At 33.5% G+C, this 9,947-nt stretch overlaps 1 long non-coding RNA gene across 1 annotated transcript in view; it reads right to left on the reverse strand.

Annotated features, from left to right (window-relative positions):
* LOC134200989 (uncharacterized) overlaps positions 1 to 6,044 on the reverse strand; it is a 79,099-nt gene extending 73,055 nt beyond the window's left edge. Inside the window, exon 1 of the long non-coding RNA XR_009976129.1 lies at positions 5,745 to 6,044. This is a non-coding gene — a long non-coding RNA (uncharacterized LOC134200989). The remainder of the gene's footprint in view (positions 1 to 5,744) is intronic.
* Positions 6,045 to 9,947: the final 3,903 nt, after the last annotated feature.

The following is a 9,947-nucleotide window of genomic DNA, read 5'->3' on the forward strand; positions in this document are numbered from 1 at the left end:
CTCGTCAAATAACGGCAATTCCGGGACTACTGACAGATCACTCACTATTTTCTATTTTATTAGGCAATTTTCTAAAAAGGCAAGTGACTCTTAATAGTTTATGATTTGAAAATATGCATATTGCTTTATGCTCCACGCATAGAACCCTAAAAATTTCAAATCTAAATAACATGTTATTGTCACTATAATGATATATAGCTATAATATCTATACTAGTATTAAGTAGTAAAATACTAGTATAAGTATAGTTATTTAAATGTCCATATTTTCTTATCGTTCTTTTAATCCACATTTTCAAGAATGATTGTTAGTGGTTAGCTATGTCGGTGTCATCGTATGATGTATGTTATGTGCGCCGGGTATCAGATATTTTCTATTTTTGTCACGACGCGGGTGGCGCAGCGTAAATCCCGCAATATTTTTGTTAAGGTGTATGTAATACGCACACATCTTTTTTCGTTAGTGAACTGTGACCAGATAAATGGTACTCGTAAAGGTGAAGGTAGATTAATTACATTGAAATTTATCAAGGAAGTAAAAAAATGAAGGTCTTAACGTAAAATGCTATGGCCTAGACCTCTTGAGATAATTACGCTGAATCCCAATTTCTATTTACCTTCATATTATGTAGTGTTACAAAATCACACCTGTTCTATTTTTAAAGCCCTCGGTTGTGCCCCGTTGATGTCTATGGGCCACGGTTAACGCTTAGCGTTAAGTAAGCGGTATGCTCATCTGCCTACAAATACATTAAAATGTACTGAAGTTTAGCTATAATGGCAGCACACATGACATAATGTGATCTTCTATGCATAATTGCCTAAGGTACAATTCCCTCTTAAATTGTAGTTTAATTTTAACCCTTTTTTTATAGCCTGTAACGCAATTAATGTAAACAACTGTTTCCATATTTGGTCATTTTATGACTGTATTAGCTTTTTATTGGTTTTAATTTAAAAATAATAATTAATTAAATTAATAAAAAAAATTCCGCTAATATAGTCTTCTAGTCCACTAGTCGCTCATTTATCTGCCTAAAATTTTAAAAGGTCGCCACTTTGATAAATTAGATTATTCAGCAGTTCGTAGTCGTTTAAATGATCGGATTGTCGTATCGGAATGTATTGTGGAAGGATTTGTTTTTTTTTAATTATCAACGAACAAAAAACTGATGAATCGTTGATTAAATTCAACCCGAGGATTCGATACTCGCATTAAATGCAGTTAGTTATTTTCAAATATGGCTTTGAATAATTTACTGAATTTTTAATTGACTTCAACAAAAACAAAGGACTTGGTTATCAATTTTACTGTACTTTTTTATGTTTGTCGTTACCTCAGAAAATTTTCAAAGTAAGCCAACCGATTTTGAGGATTTATTTTATTTGAAAGCTGATATTTCTCATTGCCATTTAAAATTTTAAGCCAATCTTAATCCTATTTGAATATTATCAAGATTTGGCAAGTCGTTTTTGAGTTACCCATAATAATGTATATTTAATCGTCTTTGTTGATGATATTCGATTTTGTTTTATCGAAGCTGGTTTTGTTTTTTATTAAAATCTTGTATTATTAATACTTTAATGAAATTCCGTTTAACATTAACCCCTTCTTCGTTTCAATTTAACTTGGGCATTTATGGTCGTCTTATAGCAGAATTACAGTAGGGCGGAATCGACGGGACGTGCTTTCCTTAGCTTTAAAGGATTTCTGTGAGATTCTGTCGGATCTCTGGTTCAATCTGTAATTATATAAGTTTGGCGAAAGCCGAAATACCGGCCTACGAAATTTATTGCTAGTTACAAAACACACTGAGCGTTCAATTTAAACATAAAATATTAATTCATTTCTATTATTTGATATACTTTTCAACGGTTTGATAAGCATGATAAAGTCTGTAGTGACGTCAATTGAGGATTAATAACGTTCAAACTTATTTTGTTTGTATTATAATAATAGTAAATAACGATTATTATTTTTGATTAAATTTGCTTTTCAGTAATCAAGAGTTTTTTTAATTAAATAAAAAGGTCAATGACCAATGTCGAATAGCTGTTTCAAAGGCGATATAAAAAGTTGTTGAAAATAAAACAATCGATTTGCGTAACCGTGAGTATTTTTATAATAATTATGTAAAGTTTTGTTTCAGTACGGGTTTCATTTATTTTAAGGTGCCATGAATAGAGGTCGGGAAGGTTTCTCCCTTTTAAAAATTAAAACTCGCTCAATAGTTTCCTTTCTCGCCCACTCGTACCGAGACCGCGATCTTTGTATTCTTTAGTAAGTCTGTTTCGTAGTAGATTGCGCTTTTCACAATGGAAATTTTGTCTTCATTTTTTATTGAGCTTACTTCTACTTTCGGGAAAAACCTTTTTGTCAGATTTTTTTTGTTTACATTACGTTTTTTTTTCTAATTATGTTAACTGTTATCGTTATTGTGATGTACTTCTTGAATTGCCCATTTGTTTAATCACGAACAAATAGCATTAATGTGTGGTATTTTTTAGTTGTGTGATGTGTTTGATTAATCTTTTCCCGTGAGTGTCGTAAAAGGCGATTAATAGATTTATCAGTGAGTATTTCTCTAGCTAGCAAGTATTATATCTGATAAATGTGCTTTGAGGAATTGTTAGAGATAATCCCTCCATTTTCTTTTTACCTTCGCACTTCCCGCCTCCACAGTTTATATGAACTATCGTCGCTATACTACAACCTCTGCTTTCATTAACAGTGCGTTTCCAGCGATCATTTTTGCCACGTATTATCCGACCCTGGAAGGAACTCTCCTTCATGGTGTTTCCTGAGCGCTATATCATGTCCTTCTTCAAATGAGGCTTTCGAAGAGTATAGCTGACGTCCGTGAGAGACGGTAAACATTTACTACTAGGTGGATTGTATGCTTGTCTCCTACAAAGGCAATTATATATATATGTACGGTATCAGAGAGTGTTGTGAGTCCATACAGCTGCTACGACAATTCCGATCCGTGCCGCGAAGCAATTATGCGTTTCATTTTGATGCTTTTTATCATCTAAATAATTTGATCATTTAAATCTCATCTCATCGTTCATCATCAACACTAATATTATGTCTATGTACATATAGACATATTTATTACACTACTCTATACAGACAACTCGTCCAGCAATCGATCACCCCTGCGCCATTAAGTGGGCAGTTTCTGTCCGGACAAAGGGGTTTTCCTCGAAGCCCGTTCCATGCCCGCGTCAGAGTGCACAATGATTAGCTCTTTATGGCTCAAGAAGGTCAAGGCTTTCATATCAATAGGGACCCCATTTTTGTAGCTTACTATCAAGGAAAAACAAATCTGAATGAAATTTAAAATGGTCCTTTAAATTATTATGCATGTTCCTCGAAAAATCATTTTGAAATTTATTTAAAGATAAAATAGCTTTGTGGTTTAAAATCAAAGTGTCAAAGCCAGTAGACAAGCTATTATTTTTATTAAAATACTTAAAGGCCAAGAACTCGTTTTTGGTTTCTTTACAGAACAGGTGAAATTGACATTAGAATGAATGATGATTATAATATTTTTCGATAAAAATGAACGAATTCCATACAAGTCTATATATTTCGTTCCACACGTAAGACTTTTTCAACAAGTTTCTCAATTTAGTGAAAGGCTTAGCAGTTTTACGACAGCCAAGGGATTTCCGATCGCTTTGCCTACGAATTACCTACTGTTTCATAAGAATTTTCCCGACCAATGTGTATATTACGTTAAGTCTTGGCTTTTTACATTCCTTGCTCTATTCTTGAATTTGGCGACAAAAGAGGTTCACATTCTTATTTCAATAGACATTCATAGCCGCAGTCATAACAATTCTTTCAAATTGGATTTGGATGGAGAAAAAACTTTGTTATAAAGTTACATGAGTTTTTGTGAGGTTTCGCATTTTGATCTTTGTTATTAGACCGAACCTCAATCTGGCACATTATGATTCTGAATAGGTCATAACAGAAATGATACTATATAACGATGCTTGAAACATATTTTATTAATATCGATCGTTGGGTTTTTTAAATATCAAGCATGTCAGACGAGAGGTTCGAGTTTGGGACTGTCCTCTAAATGTTATGTAGCTACGTACTTGTATGCCAATTTCCATTGTTATCTCTATGTATACAAATAGGCAACAAAACAAAACAGTTCATGGCCATTTTCTCGTCTGTTTGCAAATCCATTTCATTTTCTATATTTTTTTCTTAAGTAGCAATTTTTTTGAGTCTATTTTTTTTAAGTGAAACTCCTTTAGGCGCGTTGAGAGTAAAATTTAACTACTACAGATTAGTTACGGCCAGAGAGATATAATAAAATTTAGGAAGAGTGAGAGTGAGAACATAGACAGCGTGTCTGTCTCGCTAGCCACTCGGTCGTGGAAAGAGGGAAAGGGCTAAGCGAGTTAGGTCATTTCTCTTATACACAGCATAAGAGAAACTCTTACAAGAGAAATTCGATTTAAGTATGACAAATAAAGAAAACCACAATACTTACACACCGCAAAAGAAGTTTCATTAAATTCATGTACACCAAGATGCACGCGTTCCTTTTTTATTTTTAGGACATTAATGTAAAAATGAATCTAAATATTATAATCGAATTTCGATCATAGGGTAAACATTTTTGTTAAATAAGCTTATCAAACCGCGTGACCACGGCAGCTTCATTAATTCCGGTTATGTACTAACATCGCTTACTTTAAGCTTTACAGAAAAAAGTACAAAGATTTATTTAAAATCAATAAATATATATGTATTATAAAATTGAAAAAATGATTGTTTTATTTTCTTTCGTGAGTTATTCGTGAACATGAGCTAAGTACGTCTTGATTAGAAAAATTGGTTCCTTTGGGACTTAAATAGCGAGCGATACACGCAATAAATGGCAATATGGCAAACCAGACCCTGAAATTGTTTTCAAGGAAAGAAGTCACACGAATTACACATATTTCGTAGTTCCATATTTAACCATAAACGAGTACAAGATCAACTTCTACTGCATGATCGCCAAATTGACCAAATATTGACAACAACTTATGACTAATAAGGTAAACTGACCAGAATTAACTGACATATCCTCAGGGATATTTTTTTTGTTAAACAAAATTTGTTTGAGGATAATAATTTAAGATCGCTGCGACGATGGTATCTTATTTATTCCAATTAACTGTACGAGCAGAACACTTCAAACACGATCTCTATCTATATGTAGATTCGATGTCTCAGAATTCTATTGAATGGAATCAAATCAACATGTTTGGTTGCTGTTTACGAACTCAATTAATATTCTCTGTACGTAGACAACGGAAATTAATTTGTTAACGGTGACAATGCGTCGAAACAGATTGTGTTTTATTTGATTTTCGACAAAATTCATTGATTTTGTTAGTGAGTTCCATTCAGTTTGTGTGAAATTCAGCTTAGAAGAAAATTTAAAAACTATTTCTTTTAACTTTTTTTTTATTTCTTGAGATATAAGTTCTAAGGTCTCAACTATAGTTACAACGGCTGCCCCACTCTTCAAACCGAAACGCATTACTGCTTCACGGCAGAAATAGGCGGGTTGGTGGTACCTACCTGCGCGGACTCACAAGTGGTCCTACCACCTGTAATAAATAAATATTAAGTAATTCAATTTAATTACGTACAAAACCATTAGCAATATTAAACTATTTATAGATATTGTAATTTTCTTATATTAGTAAAAGGAATAAAAATATTACCTCAGACAGGAAGCCGTGAATATTTCATACAGAGAAACACAGATACATACATCTAGAACACCATCCGGCGGTTGCTCACAGAAACGGAATGAATATCAATTTGGTTCACGTTCTCTTTTTCGATGTGTCATCGTTCATGTGCGCGCCATATTTTAAACAATTATTACGGTTAAACTTCTCATGCGAACGGCGACGAGCCGAGGAAATGCCGAAGGGTTTTATTAAAATCACAGTCGGCCCGGTTTGTTTATGAATTTTAGTTAAATATGTATCGTCGCGTCGGTTTCGTTTTGTGAAAAGAGTTGTTTTACAATTTGTTTCCGTGCGTAAACTTAAGTGTTTTATGTAAATTTAACGATCATTCGTTTATGTTTGCGGAAAAGTCAATGCCACCAACCAATTTGTGAGGTTTTTAATTTCAAAATGTTTGTTGTTGTTGTTTGTTTAGTTATTAGTTCTTCTTAAAAAATCTTACTTACATAAATGATCTTCTTACTTAAACAATCTTCTTAAATAATACATATTACATATCTTTTTTGAAAATTTCCATATCAACTGATTAGTGTCAGAGCGTATTGTTGATCCTAACTTGTACCATCCTTCTATCTGTTTCCCGCCACAATCATTCGGCCACAAGCAACTGGCATTTCATTTAATTCTAATTGTGACTGTCACTTGTTTGCGAGCTACGATGATCATTCAATATCAGGTTGGTCGAAAGCATCTTCTCGCTGGAAAACATTAAAAAATCAATTTGTAGTGAGCATGCTTAGGCAGTGCTACCTCGTTTCAGCGTGCTATAAAATTCTTCCTTTTTCAGTAATCCCCTTTTCGCGATGTTCCTTTAACCTTACAAATTGTATTTCCCTAGTATTATTCCTCCACCTCCCCTGTCATATCAGCATAGGGTAAACAGAACTGTGAATATTGGATTGAAAAAAAAAAATTTTTTTTTTGCTTTCGTGATAAAAAATACACCTCCTTACCAACTAGCAAGAATATCATTACATTAAATATTCGAAACGTCAAATAAAATATCGTAAACCGTTTCCCAAGAATGGCGTTGTTGACATTTTAATTTATTCTTACCGAGATTGGACAGAAGTGACAGCGGGGAGAGCTGTCATCATATTAAAGCGGGCAGCTGGTTACTCCGGATGCTCTCGAAATAAACCGTCCACTCCTGCCCCCGCCCTCGCTCGTTCCGCTCCTCACAGGTGCCACTTCGGGCATGCATCATACTTCATATATAATTAAGGCGTGAAAGATCGCTCGATGCGTTGAGCGTGAACGACACACGAGTTTACCGTAGTTCCAAAAATAATGCATTTAATAACGGGACGCATTTAAAAATTTAATTTAATTTATTAGTCATAAATGTACTGCAGTTCTAATAATTTAAGTGTACTTGTCTATTCAATTAAGATGTCCTTAGTGAATTAACTTACTTTTTTTAGACGAGAAGTCTACATACAACCTTGCTCAATGAGTTTTTTCAATTAAGTAATAGCGTATTTGGTAATAAATGTGTAATAATGTAAAGTCTTCATGTAATGTTATATAAAGTTTTTTATATGTAATGAACCGCTTTTTGAAGTTATACTTCTTTAGGCGCGCTATGAAAAATTGATGAGAGTAGAATTTTACGACGCGCGCGCACCGTGACACAAAATTAACAGAAATGAAGTTGCCCACTAAATCGCTCATTACAAAACGACCGACGTAACTTGGCGAATCTGAATATAGCCGCAGGTGAACTTTTGCGCATGTACACTCGTAAAAAATGCTACCAAAAAAACAGAAATGGAACCTCTGTTAGTGGCGCATGTTGGCACGCACGCCGCCTCTGTTCATTGTGTATTTATATTTATAATATTTATCCACATGCTTTGAGTTTCTACATTTAAAACACGTGTTTTCAGTTTGTTTTCATTATACAAGTGCGAATTTTATATGTCCGTCTGAATTATAATAAGAAGTTATTTAAATCAATACTAATTAATATTAGAAAATATTTGTGAAAAAACTGTGCTCATCAACCTTCGTAAGTGCTCCAATACAATTGAGGTTAACTATCCGTATGTATTATTTAGTAATATAAATGACAAAATTATTATTTAATATAATTCATACTAAATATTATTAAATTATTAACGTTAAATATTTATTATTAATTATTTAATATAAAAAAAAAAGTATAACTTCTTACGCGCGTACATAAGTACAGCACTATTTTTTTTTTCAATGCATGCAGTCGGTACCTGTAATTGTGTTAGCATTTAGTGTGAAATCAATGTACATATATGATACCTGTAATGTTCCGTGTAACCTGTAACGTTCCTGTAACGTTCCGTAATGTTCCGTATAACATGTTGGTACCCAATAAATAAAATAAAATAAACTCAGTAGCTATCTAAATAACTGACTAACTTGAGTACGTAGAGATTGTGTATAGAACGATTGCAGTAGGACACTTTATGAATTCACTAAGCAGTTGTGTACCCATCGTTTTCTCTTCGTGCAGTCATAAAACGTGGTCATATAATTCTGAAAGGTTTTGAAGTGAGTAGTGTTATTTTATCAAAAAGAATATTCCATCTGCGTGGTAGAGCTCGAAGGCATGTAATCCTCATGAAACATTCTCGGGAATGTATGATTCATATGGTTACGCGTATACATATTATAACTCCTTTAGCCCGAGGAACTAAATGTTTTCATAGTTGGTACGGATATCATGTTCAGTGGAAACTTCGGGTTTGTAATGTACCTACTAACCAGTCATTGTTTCAAATAAATTAAACTCAGCCCTTTGTGCGTGACATAAAGCTTTGTGAAATCCTTTGTTATAGTGCAACAGTTTAACTCTCATTATTGTTCTACGTGTCCAGGTATTCAATGGAGTTCAACATATTTGGGTGAATAATTGTAATTCGAATATTATGCTGGGGACATTGTTCTGAATGACGGTGCCCAATTGAAGCGTTGGCCTGCTTATTATAGCAATAATAAAAAAGCATATCTATATTATATAAATAAAAATGAATTGCTGTTCGTTAGTCTCGCTAAAACTAGAGAACGGCTGGACCGATTTGGCTAATTTTGGTCTTGAATTATTTGTGGAAGTCCAGAGAAGGTTTAAAAGGTAGATAAATATGAAAATGCTCGGAATTAAATAAAAATAACAATTTTGTTTTTCCTTTTATGTGTCCCCCGTTGGACGGATTCCTTTTGTTTGTTTTAAGTTTATTTTAAACAAAAATTTAGGTATTTTATTTATCGGTTGAGGCACTACGAAGTCTGCCGGGTCAGCTAGTATATTATAAATTTGTAATTAACGCTGCGGTGTCTTAAAATACTCCAGTGTATGGAATACTTTTTACTGTTCTCATAAAATTTATTCGAATTAAGCTCATCGAAATCTGATGGCTTAACAAGTTTTGAGGTAGGTATTTAGAGACGCATGCTAACGTAGCGCCCCACAAAGCTACGATTGGAACTGTCTATAAAACAATTTTATAAACACTCATTATATAATATTTAATAATAATACTATTCATTTAGATACCGACGATGAGGACGTGCTTCACGGATGGAAGCTTAATAAACATCGCTGCGCAGAGCTTTACTAAGTCTCAAAAGTAAGTGAAGAAGACCTTGGTCTATTATGATAAATGTCTTTGAATGTTGTTACTAATACTACAGCACAATATCTGCCGTATCTTTTTCAGAATTTTGTTTGATAGCAGTGATTGTCTAAGAGAGTCTGCTTTTAACGTTAAGATCGCTTCTTGTACATATTATTGTCTTATTTTCAATGTTAATTATATTTTAGTGTGCAGTAAAGTATAATTAATCTCTCTAAAGCTGTAAAAGCAAAAATAAGTCTCAAAGTCCTCGGATGAGTTAGAGTGGAGTAATATTTCAGGTAAAGTCTAAAGATATGGGTGTTACAGTTTGCTTTATTTTCTAAAAAAAAAATCAAATCAGTTCGTTACCGCATCGTACTTTCTCATCCATGTAGGTAACTTGTATTTATAGGAAACCATTTCTATTACGGGGATATAAAACTAAGCCGGTCTGAAAGTTTCGCGCGGGTCAAATAAAAGGGATCGGGGTTCGCTGATACTATATTTAGTTCCAATAATCACTGCGCTAACTTTACGGTTGCGTGGTGGAATAACAAAGAACGCGGGATCAATTTAT

Source organism: Bombyx mori, chromosome 22, assembly GCF_030269925.1.
Source record: "Bombyx mori chromosome 22, ASM3026992v2".
Taxonomy (NCBI): domain Eukaryota; kingdom Metazoa; phylum Arthropoda; class Insecta; order Lepidoptera; family Bombycidae; genus Bombyx; species Bombyx mori.